The sequence below is a fragment of the Schistocerca nitens genome, chromosome 6, assembly GCF_023898315.1.
Source record: "Schistocerca nitens isolate TAMUIC-IGC-003100 chromosome 6, iqSchNite1.1, whole genome shotgun sequence".
In the NCBI taxonomy this organism is placed as follows: Eukaryota; Metazoa; Arthropoda; class Insecta; order Orthoptera; family Acrididae; genus Schistocerca; species Schistocerca nitens.
In genome coordinates this window covers 698,826,182-698,838,751 of record NC_064619.1, presented here as the reverse complement: position 1 = coordinate 698,838,751, position 12,570 = coordinate 698,826,182, and the positions used below count along the sequence as shown (strand labels likewise).

General features: G+C 42.6%; 1 protein-coding gene across 2 annotated transcripts in view; it reads left to right on the top strand.

Moving 5' to 3' along the window:
* Positions 1-4,030: 4,030 nt before the first annotated feature.
* The window catches only part of LOC126263016 (cytochrome P450 6k1-like), a 91,117-nt gene continuing 82,577 nt past the window's right edge, over positions 4,031-12,570 (top strand). The window contains exon 1 of one of the 2 annotated variants that reach the window (XM_049959981.1): positions 4,031-4,091. The gene's annotated coding sequence lies outside the window, so the exon portion shown is untranslated. Of the gene's footprint in view, positions 4,092-4,229; positions 4,278-12,570 lie in introns of those variants that run through there. The other variant, XM_049959980.1, reaches the window with a different exon arrangement.

The following is a 12,570-nucleotide window of genomic DNA, read 5'->3' as shown; positions in this document are numbered from 1 at the left end:
AATTCGATTACTTTTTGCTTGTACTGTACTGTTCTAAAAAGCTGAAAATTACAAAAAAAGCTTCATGTTTCATTTTACATTCAAGCGATACTAAGTTTATGCGTGCATTTACACCACATTCCAACAAATTGGGTGATCTTAGGAAATGCTACTCCGAAATAGTGTTATGAATGACAAACTTTCGTGGTAAATTGTGGATTTTCAGGGAGAAGCTCAATCGTAGGTATGTTACAGAGAAAGGAATGCTCTTTAAAATGGTAGTTAATTTAAGTCTGGATAGGTGTCACTTTAAGTTACAAGAATTTTCATGTCATTGTTTTTGCAGCAAATGGTACCTTTCGGTTACTTTCTCTCCCATTTATTTTAAAAATTATAAAACTAAAAGTGATAAGTAATGCAGGTAGTCGAGCGCACAACAACCAAATGAGGTGTTGCATCTGTAATGAACCAGCTATTAGACAACAAGGCCGCAACAGGGAACCCGTCTAAGCCAAGTAAGTGAGGAGACCAAGATACGAGGGGCGTTCAGTACGACATGCAACACATTTTTTTCCGAAAACAGGTTAGTTTTATTCAGGATTCCAATATACCATATTATTCCCCACTCTCTTGGCTACAAAACCCTGTTTTCCAACGTTCAGTGCGACGGCTTCATGCAGTCCTACTGGGAGGGCCTGTACGCCCGCGTGGTACCACTCTACACCAATGCTGCACCCATAACCCCACCCCATCATCCACGTACTGTTCCCTCGGCGTTAATCCTTCATTGGGCCATACACATAGAAGTCGGAAGATGCGAGATCGGGGCAGTAGGGTGGATGAGGAAGGACAGACCAATGAAGTTTTGTGAGCACCTCTCGGGTGGTCAGACTTGGGTGAAATCTTGTGCCGTCACGGGGACTGAGGAATTCGTTTGTATTTTCGTGGCATTGAACAAGATGAAATCGTTTCCTCAATTTGTTGAGGTTAGCACAGAACACTTCCTAGTCGACTGCTGCACTTTGAGGGAGGACATCAAACAGAACAACCACTTCAGAGTCCCAGAAGACCGTCGCCATCACTTAAACGGTTGAGGGTGCGGCGTTGAACTTTTACTTCGGAGGAGAGGTGGTGTGGCCCCATTACGGTTCGAAGTGATGAACCCATCGTCTTTGCGATATTCGACAAAAAATCGTTACGTTCAGCCTCGTAACGCGCAAGCAATTCCTCACATACGATCCTTAGTTGCTCTTTATGGTCTTCTGTAGGGGGGTAAGGAATCCAGCGGGCACACACCTTTGAGTATCCCAACTGGTGGACGAGTGTGTCAACAGCACCAATAGAGACGTCCAGTTGTGCAGCAAAGTGTTTGATTGTGATCCGTCGATCACCTGGAATGAAGGTGTCCGGACGTTAAAACACTGCAGAGTCGCAGCTGTGTGCAAATGGCTCGCACGCAGGAGATGCGATAATAACAGGCGCCTCGCCCAACGACTCACCGTGCTTTTGTTCACTGCCAGGTCTCCGCCCATGAATATCAGCGATGCTTTGGTTTTCCGTAAAAAATCAAAAAAAATCTGTGACAGGTCTCTGCTTGGAACGCAACTCCGTAAAGACGTCATTTTGAGGGCTGCTTACAACGCCCCCACCTATTGGAACTTCACGAAACTATGGGGGACGAAATGGGAATATTCCATGAGGTCCCACAACAAAATGTGCATTTTTTCAATTGAAAAAATGTGTTTCATTGTTTATTGAACGCCCCTCGTATTTAAGCTTGGGAGACATGGCATCATAAAAAAATTTACTGACCATTTTTAGTGTCGCTTGGCGCAGAAAGAATGAATCAAGCGATATAAAATCTATGCAGAATGCACAACATTAACTGTTATAGAAGCGTGCTAAGGTTGGAAGCTTTTACTTAATTGTCATAATTATTAAGTGGTATACAGTAATTCATATACTGCCATAAATTCTGAAATTTTGCCGCGATGTTTTGTTGTTCTTTATTTCAGGTACCGCTATTCACAAACCACTGAGTCGATTAGCAAACTTACACACAAAATTTGAACCAACTCTTCGAGGATCGTGGGGGAAGGGCGAAAGACATCCCTTAATCATTTGACCTGGAATCACCCAAAGGTGACTCGAAAACACATGTAATGAAGTAATAACTTTCCAAAATTGCTGCCAGATGGCGCGTATATATAGCCATTCAGAAATAGAAGGGAATGCCTGCAAATGACGCTTTTTGAAAAGAATGGTCAGAGCTGCAAGCGAAGCCATAGAAAAGGACCTTCCAGAGACAAGACCCCAAAATTATAAATATTCTGTAGTTCATCTACTTCACCTGAAAGGAGAGAGGCAAGACATAAAAAACCCTGGATCCACCAGACTCCTCTCCATGATGTGCAATATGTTCACAAAAACTGACACCAAATGCTTTCAAAGAAGCACTGGACCGAAACAACACAGTGAACAGAACAGCTTTAGAAAGGAACACCACAGTGGAGTACTCGCACGAGCACGGCACCTCGTGGCCGGCCGCCGTGGCCGAGCGGTTCTAGGCGCTTCAGTCCGGAACCATGCTGCTGCTACGGTCGCAGGTTCGAATCCTGCCTCGGGCATGGATGTGTGTGATGTCCTTAGGTTAGTTAGGTTTAAGTAGTTCTAAGTCTAGGGGACTGATGACCTCAGATGTTAAGTCCCACAGTGCTTAGAGCCATCTGAACCATTTTTTGAATTCAAGACCCAGTGCGTATCACACATTCACTGAGCGGAGCATCTTTTCCCTTCCTGCTCTGACTGATGTTTCTGATATTCTAGTTTATAAACGACCTCCCATCTAACATACAACAAGCAGAATTAATTATTTTTGGAGATGACAGTAGTACCGTACTGTAAATAAATGTAAACACACATTAACAACGAAAGAAATATTAATGTTGTCGGAAGTATTATTGACCAGTTTTCAAAAGGTTGTCTCTCTTTCATATCCAGAGGGACACAAAATATTAAGTTCTGCATATTTATAGGTACTGCACCGACAATAATACAACTAATGGTGAGGAAATAATAAGTGAGGAGGAAATTTCAAAAGTTTAGTCTCCATAATGATGAGAATTTAAACTAATTTAAACTGGAAAAAGCACTCAGTTAAAGCAGATTTGCACTTCGAAAGATTGCTACCCTTGAGGGAAAAAAATCAGTAAGTTAATATACTTCGCGTAATTCTAGTTAATAATGTATGGAATAATATTCTGGAATAACTTGTCTTTAAGAAAGGAAGTTTTCAATGCCCAAAAACATGCTGTAAGAGTAATATATGGTGCCGACACACGAGCATCTTGCAGAACGTATTTAGACATTTTGACAACCGCGTCTCATTATTCGTATTCCCTCGTGAACTTCGTTGTAAATAATTCACCATAGTTGAACAGAAACAATTATGTGCACAATTACAACACCAAGCAAAAATAACATTCATTACTCCGTATTAAAGTTGACTTTTAAGAGCTACACCAAAATTTTTGATTACCTACTCTGTAATATAAAATGTCTGACAGACAGCAAAGTTAAATGTGAATAAAATGTTGAAAAAACTTCTCCTTGACACCTTCTTCTACTTTGTAGGATAATTCCTAGTTTCGAAGTACGTAAGAGGTGGTGCATAGGAATTACTAATTTACTTTGGGAAAAAGTTAAAAAAGCGCTAAATGTTCAGCACATAGCTGCATTTATGTATGACTGTATAATATGAATATTAAGTGTCTCGACGTACAAAATCATAATAAATCCTCCACCCGATCCATGGAACATGAAACTATCCGATCATATACGATAAGAATAATGATGTCACCGGAGCTATTTACATATCTTATGACTCACTATTATAGATAGATCCGTCACAAGCGTAGTAGCTTCGATTTTACCTGAGCCACTATGACGGTGCACTTTCCTCTTGGACACACAGCTCTTCTGCTGACAACAGATGACTCAGGAATTCTCCGCCGGAGATAATTTGCTCCGTTGATTATCTGTCAGGGCGGCCCACTTCTTATATACAGATGGCGAGGTGAGGCGTAAGGAGTTGGAGCTGAGGCAACAGGCAGGTGAGTGTGGCAGCGCTCTCGCGTAGTTTCTCTCTCTCTCTCTCTCTCTCTCTCTCTCTCACACACACACACACACACACTCTCCCTCCCTCCCTCCCACCCTTCCATCTCTCCCTCCCAGTTTAACGGTATGCCTCATTCATACTTAGACTATCGGGAGTTGCACACGAGCTGCGGTAGCGACGGGTGAGTGTAGCAGCGCTCTCTCTCTCTCTCTCTCTCTGTCAACTTAACCGTAGGGTCCATTCGCACATTCATGTCCGTAGTAGAAACTGGCAGTCAGCGTATATCTATGAGACTCACGCAGCCTGAGACCTTCCACGAACGGTCGACCTTCATCTTCACTGCGCATGCGCTGTTGGTGCCGCCTCACTTGTTTATCTGTCTTGGTTGCAGTATCGCTCAGTCTGTCAGTAGTGGGTGTGGGTTTGTTCTACAAACGACACGAATGAATTTCAAAACTAGTCTCCGTTTGCATTGTAACAAAACTCTCTGTGAGAAATGCGTGCGTTCGTAATCTTCGGGTTAACTTCCTAGTTTTTGATTGCGAAGTGAGTGTTTTCGACTGACTGACGATCCGCTGCCAGTATTGTCAGAACGAGGGCTACTGATTTCATGTTGTGTTCAGTTTAGTCACTTCATTGTTTCATTTTCACTCTCGCAACAAACTTAACGATGTCGAATGTGCCGATTGACAAATACAGCACTATTTTAAACTACATTTACTTATATGGTTGTAAGTTTGTAGTTGACTGGGTATTATTTATCTCAACTCTTTGATGGAGTAGGAGAAACAGCCTACATCTACATCTACATGATTACTCTGCAATTCACATTTAAGTGCTTGGCAGAGGGTTCATCGAACCACAATCATACTATCTCACTACCATTCCACTCCCGAACAGCGCGCGGGGAAAACGAACACCTAAACCTCTCTCTTCGAGCTCTCATTTCTCTTATTTTATTTCGATGATCATTCCTACCTATGTAGGTTGGGCTCAACAAAATATTTTCGCATTCGGAAGAGAAAGTTAGTGACTGAAGTTTCGTAAATAAATCTCTCCGCGACGAAAAACGTCTTTGCTTAAATGACTTCCATCCCAACTCGCGTATCATATCTGCCACACTCTCTCCCCTATTACGTGATAATACAAAACGAGCTGCCCTTTCTTGCACCGTTTCGATGTCCTCCGTCAATCCCACCTGGTAAGGATCCCACACCGCGCAGCAATATTCTAACAGAGGACGAACGAGTGTAGTGTAAGCTGTCTCTTTAGTGGACTTGTTGCATCTTCTAAGTATCCTGCCACTGAAATGCAACCTTTGGCTCGCCTTCCCCACAATATTATCTATGTGGTCTTTCCAACTGAAGTTGTTCGTAATTTTAACACCCAGGTACTTAGTTGAATTGACAGCCTTGAGAATTGTACTATTTATCGAGTAATCGAATTCCAACGGATTTCTTTTGGAACTCATGTGGATCACCTCACACTTTTCGTTATTTAGCGTCAACTGCCACCTGCCACACCATACAGCAATCTTTTCTAAATCGCTTTGCAACTGATATTGGTCTTCGGATGACCTTACTAGACGGTAAATTACAGCATCATCTGCGAACGACCTAAGAGAACTGCTCAGATTGTCACTCAGGTCATTCATACAGATCAGGAACAGCAGAGGTTCCAGGACGCTTCCCTGGGGAACACCTGATATCACTTCAGTTTTACTCGACGATTTGCCGTCTAGTACTACGAACTGCGACCTTCCTGACAGGAAATCACGAATCCAGTCGCGCAACTGAGACGATACCCCATAGGCCCGCAGCTTGATTAGAAGTCGCTTGTGAGAAACGGTGTCGAAAGCTTTCCGGAAATCTAGAAATACGGAATCAACTTGAGATCCCCTGTCGATAGCGGCCATTACTTCGTGCGAATAGGTCTGCGTTGCACAAGAACGATGTTTTCTGAAACCATGATGATTACGTATCAATAGATCGTTCCCTTCGAGGTGATTCATAATGTTTGAATACAGTATATGCTCCAAAACCCTACTGCAAACCGACGTCAATGATATAGGTCTGTAGTTCGATGGATTACTCTTACTACCCTTCTTAAACACTGGTGTGACCTGCGCAATTTTCCAATCTGTAGGTACAGTTCTATCGGTGAGCGAGCGGTTGTATACGAGGTGCGGCTACAAAAAAAACCGGACTGATGCTGGAAAAAACATTTATTTACAATTATTTACAATTTCATGTTACCTCCTTCAATGTACTCTCCTCCTCGGTCTCTACACCTCTCCATACGAATTTTCCACTGTTCATAGCAATACTGCAGATCATTTTCGGTAAGTCCATACATTACTTCCGTCGCTTTTTCTTTTACTGCTTCAACAGTCTCAAATCTAGTTCCTTTCAAAGCTGACTTGACTTCAGGGAAAATAAAAAAGTCACAGGGGGCCAAATCAGGTGAGTAGGGTGGATGATCTAAGATGGGAATGTTGTGTTTTGCCAAAAACGTCTTCACTGACAACGCACTGTGAGCTGGGGCATTGTCTTGGTGAAGTATCCATGACTTTTTTCTCCACAAATCGTTCCGTTTTCTCTGTACTCGCTCACGTAGGGTAGCCAGGACGCTAATGTAGTAATGCTGATTCACTGTTTGCCCCTCTGGTACCCAACCAATGTGCACAATCCCTTTGATGTCAAAAAAAACAATCATCATTGCCTTGAATTTCGATTTTGACATTCGTGCTTTTTTTTTTTTTTTTTTTTTTTTTGTCGTGGAGAACCAGGAGTTTTCCAATGCATCGATTGGCGTTTAGTTTCGGGATTGTAAGTAAAAAACCACGATTCATCGCAAGTAATAACATTTTGTAAGAAGGTGGGATCACTTTCAATGTTTTCCAGGATGTCAGAACAAATCATTCTTCGGCGTTCCTTCTGTTCAATTGTGAGACACTTTGGAACCATTTTTGAACACACTTTGTTCATGTTGAAACTTTCATGAAGAATCTGCCTAACACTTTCCTTGTCAACTCCTGTTAACTCAGACACTGCTCTGATTGTTAAACGGCGATCTTGTCGAACAAGTTTACCGATTTTTTCAATGTTTGCATCAGTTTTTGCTGACAATGGTCTGCCAGTGCGAGTGTCATCACTGGTGTCTTCGCGGCCATCTTTAAATCGTTTAAACCACTCAAACACTTGTGTTCGCGATAAACGATCATCGCCGTACACTTGTTGTAACATTACAAACGTTTCACTTGCAGATTTTCCTAGTTTGAAACAAAATTTGATGTTAACACGCTGTTCTTTCTGTACACTCAACATTTTCCAACGCACAGACAAAACGTCAACTACTTAAAACAGACGCCACGGGCAGACTGAGTGCAGGAGGCAGATGAAACTCGAGCACTAGGCGGAGCGAGAGTCACGCGACAGGCCACGCGACTTTCAGCCTTATTGCATTCGTTTTATTGTTTCACCAGTACTAGTCCGGTTTTTTTCTAGCCACACCTCGTATGATTGCTAAGTAGGGAGCTATTGTATCAGCGTAATCTGAAAGGAACCTAATCGGTATACAATCTGGACCTGAAGACTTGCCCGTATCAAGCGATTTGAGTTGCTTCGCAACCCCTAAGGTATCTACTTCTAAGAAACTCATGCTAGCAGCTGTTCGTGTTTCAAATTCTGGAATATTCTATTTGTCTTCCCTGGTGAAGGAGTTTCGGAAAACTGCGCTCAATAACTCCGCCTAACTCAGTGTGAACTTGATATTACGCTGGAGTTTCTGAGACATGTTATTTGCAAGGGTAGATTTATTAAGTGTATATCTCACTCTCACTCTGTACCAAATTTAGATTCACTACAAAGTTGTACAGATCGTATTCCCCCTTGAACTGACGTGTTGACAACTAACTAACTGTATTTTTAACATTTCTGATGTTTAAATCTTGAAGAACCGTGTCACCTACAGGAGATGTATTTAATGCTTTTAATAACTGATTAAAACGTGTTATGTTTGTGAATTTTAACAGCCTGTCTAAATGCACGACTGGTTTATTCGTTATTGGGAGGGTTGACGTAGTTACTACCACTAATTGTATACGCAGCCATTAAGGAGTTTTCCGTATTTCGCTGTCTACGTAGTGTTATATTCAAGAAAGTGATTTTTAAAATAACGTCAATCACGCCACGAGGCCAGGTGCGTATTTCCGAACTCGTGTTTTCGAGCGACGGCGTTGCGTTTCCTGGCAAGCGAATGTGAGTCAGAGCTCGGGGCATGGTGGAGACTACTTACGGACGGGTGTGTGGTAGTAAGCCAGGCCCGTTTTCACCGTTTCGTCCTGTGCGGATCGCGCTGCGTTCTTAACCACAATTCATATATGACATAGTTTACAGTGACGGCTGGTCAAGTGCTTCACAAGAAAGCAATAGGAACCTTCTCCTCTTTCTTCTTCTTCTTCCTCTTCTACAATTGAACTGTTTAGGTATTTACCTGTTATGATACTGATCTTTTCCTCTGGCTTCCTTGAATTCTCCCTTTTTCGTTTGTATCTAAGGCATTCAGAGATAATCTTTGGATACTCATTCCGTCAATGTGTTCATTCCATTCTGTTCTGCCTGTATTTATTTTAGTTCCCAATATATAAATGTTCAATTCATTCCTAAATTCTCCACTGTATCTATATCATATTCATATGTAACGTCATATCCTACATATCTTATACAAAATATTCTAATATTGATATAAACATTAATTTATTGTAATATTAAACAAAAAGAATAGTGGATCCGTTTGTATCACTCCTTCAAAAATTGTTGGAATAAGGAACCCCAATTCGTAGAGCCAAAACAAGAACAGGAGAATATGGTGGTGTATTTAGAACTACGGAGAGAATTTCCGTGTCGGTTCTAGTCCCTTGCTCGCAATTTTCATATCATCAGCCAGGCAATACAATCGCAAAAAAGAAAACGGAGGCTTCGCAAAAAACTTTTTCCAACGCATCATGTTCACTTTGTACACTGCAGGTATGAAACTGCCAGGAGAATAAAGGACTGAAAAAAAACGCAACACCAACAAATAATTAAAAATTGTTCAAATGGCTCTAAGCTCTATGGGACTTAACACGTGAGGTCATTAGTCCCCTAAACTTAGAACTACTTAAACCTAACAACCCTAAGGACATCACACACGTCCATGCCCAAGGCAGGATTCGAACCTGCGACCGTAGCAGCAGCACCTAGAACCGCTCGGCCACCGCGGCCGGCAAATAAGTAACGTAGTATAATGAAATGTCGGGAATGAATTTGTCTAGGTAACATATTTAACTGATTAACATTGCAAGATTACAGACAAGACACAAGCCATTGCAAATTTGAAATTATGGTACATTAATAACTGGTGTAATCGCCGGAATGTTGAATGCAAGCTTGCAAACGTGCATACATTGCACATGTGTCCGATGTCAGTTTGTGGGATGGAGTTCGATGCCTTCTGTACTTGGTCAGCCAATACAGGGGCGGTTAATGCTGTTTGTGGATGACGCTGGAGTTGTCATCCGATGATGTCCCATATGTGCTCGACTGGAGACAGCTCTAGTGATCGAACAGGCCAAGGTAGCATATCGACACCCTGCAAAGCATATTGGGTTACAACAGCGGTATGCAGGCGAGTGTTATCGTGTTTGAAAATACCGCCGGCAATGACTTTTCTGAACGGCTGCACAACACGTCGAATAACCAGATTTACATATGTACGCCACAGAGCGTCTGGCTCGGAGCTGTCCTTGAAGTAACTGAGTCGTATCATTTCGCTGTGTCCCTTGGTACCAACTGCTGCTCAGATTGCTGCTGCAGATGCAGCACGATGCACCAGAGTTCAAAAATGGTTCAAATGGCTCTGAGCACTATGGGACTTAACAGCTGAGACCATCAGTCCCCTAGAACTTAGAACCACTTAATCCTAACTAACCTAAGGACATCGCACACATCCATGCCCGAGGCAGGATTCGAACCTGCGACGGTAGCGGTCGCGCGGTTCCAGACTGTAGCGCCTAGAACCGCTCGGCCACTCCGGCCGGCTGCACCAAAGTCATATGCCGAGTATGAGAGTCTTCCCTTCTAGAAGTGCCTCATGGCCGTCTGTAGACCAGTCTCCTTGCGACAGTACATTATCGTGATCACCGCTACCAGCAATCGTATACAATGGCTATGTCCCTGCCAAGTCTTTCTGCCGTATCGCAGAAGGATCATCCCGCTTCTCGTAGCTGTATTACACGACGTCGTTCAAACTCCGTGACGTGTTGATAATGCGTCTTTGTCACCATAAAGACATTCTTGACTAACATCATGTCACCACGTCCAATCTCAGAGGTAACTAACACTCACCACATTGTGTATGTAAAGCAAACCTGGTTTGCATCTGCATAGTGGCATTACTAACGCCACTCTTATGCGACCGACAAGAAATATAAATATACGAGGCCCCTTTTTTTTAAAGTAAGTACCGTTTTGCCACACCGCGGCCGCAGCGCTGCGGCCGGCGTTCTGCGCATGCGCACTGGGTACCTACATCTGTTGTCTACGCACTGACGCCATTACAGTCTGATTCTTCTTTGTTTACGTTCTGTACTGAGTGTTTAAGATGTCTCCGATAATCGTGAGTCCCACCGACTGTGAAGTACGGGCTGTTATAAGATTTCTTAGCGCTAAAGGCCTAAAAGCGATCGATATTCATCGTGAGATCTGAGCAGTTTACGGAGAAAACATTATGAGTGATGGAATTGTAAGAAAGTGGGTGAGAGCATTTAAAGATGGCCGCACAAATGTGCATGATATAACAACGGAGTGGGCGTCCTTCGGTCGTTAATGAAAGTTTGGTGCAGGAAGTGGACAATAAGGTGAGAGAAAACAGATGCTTTACGATTTCCTCCTTGCGGGATGACTTCCCTAATGTTTCTCATAGTGTTTTGTATGGTATTGTGACCGAGCACTTGAATTACCGAAAATTGTGCGCACGTTGGGTACTGATAATGTTGACGGATGTGCACAAAACCAGATGTTTAGACAGTGCATTGACTTTCCTTGAGCGGTACCACAACAACGGTGATGATTTCGTAAGCCAAATTGTTATGGGCGATGAAACATGGGTGGCCTACGTCACACCAGAATCAAAGCAACAGTCCATGGAATGGCGGCATTCAGATTCACCCAGAAAAGTGAAGTTTAAGCCAACAATTTCTGTCCAAAAAATCATGTGCACAGTTTTTTGGGACAGAAAAGGAGTATTGCTTGTGGAATTTCTGCCTCGTAATGAGACAATCAATGTAGCAGTTTGCTGTAAGACATTGCACAATCTGCGCCGTTCAATTCAGAACAAAAGACGTGGCAAGTTGAGCAAGGGCATCGTTTTGCTGCAAGACAATGCCCGTCCGCATGTGGCGAATCAGACCAAAGATCTCATAACATCTTTTCTATGGGAAACTCTAAATCATTCTCCGTACAGCCCCGATCTTGCGCCCGGTGACTACCATCTGTTCCTGCACTTGAAGAAACACCTGGGCAGTCAGTGTCTTCAAGACGATGACGACGTCAAATCAGTGGTGATGCAGTGGTTAACAAGTCAGGCGGCGGACTTCTATGAGGAGGGTGTTAAAAACTGGTACAACGGTATGACAAGTGCCTCAATATTGAAGGAAATTATGTAGAAAAGTAGATTAAGCTACAGGCTTGCATGTAAAAATAAAATTATTGAGATATCATAGCACGTTTTTTTTTTAAATTTCAAAACGGTACTTACTTTAAAAACACGCCTCGTACATCATCATGCAGAAACACCCCTACCAACTTTCGTTTATGTCGCTCGTTCTTGGTGTTGCGATTTTTTATTAATATAGTTTACATATCGAAAGTGCGTACCCCACAGCATGATTTTTGCAGAGGACTTTAAAGGAAATTTAGTGACATTCTGGTTGACAGATTTGTATTTTTGAGAGCGGCGCATCTCGAATTAATTGCGCTGACAAAATTTACGTACAAGAAAATTATGCAAGGGGTATGTGCTGGAAACAAGCTACGTATATGATGGAGTGCTTCGAACCGGATCAGGAGAAAAGAGGGTGAAACCTCATTGTTTTGTCATTCACCTTCATCGTCTTCGTCAGAAGCGACTGACTACGAATAATGCTTTGAATAACAATTTCTACCTTACTACCATGCGTGTTCAGTTATTTTCGTGGACTACGCTAGCAACTAACCTGTGCCAGTCATTAATGATAAACACTCAGACATTATTACGTCGTTGATCTCTAACAAAATGACACCTTTTTCATTAAAATTTCAGAGCGGAGTTGTTGGTCCTTTCAAAGGCCACGAGCCTATTCAGCGAATACAGGAGCAGATGAAACAGCGAAGCAACAGGGACACCGTCTTGTTACCCTACCACCACGCCATTCGAATTACAATCGAATTTAACGG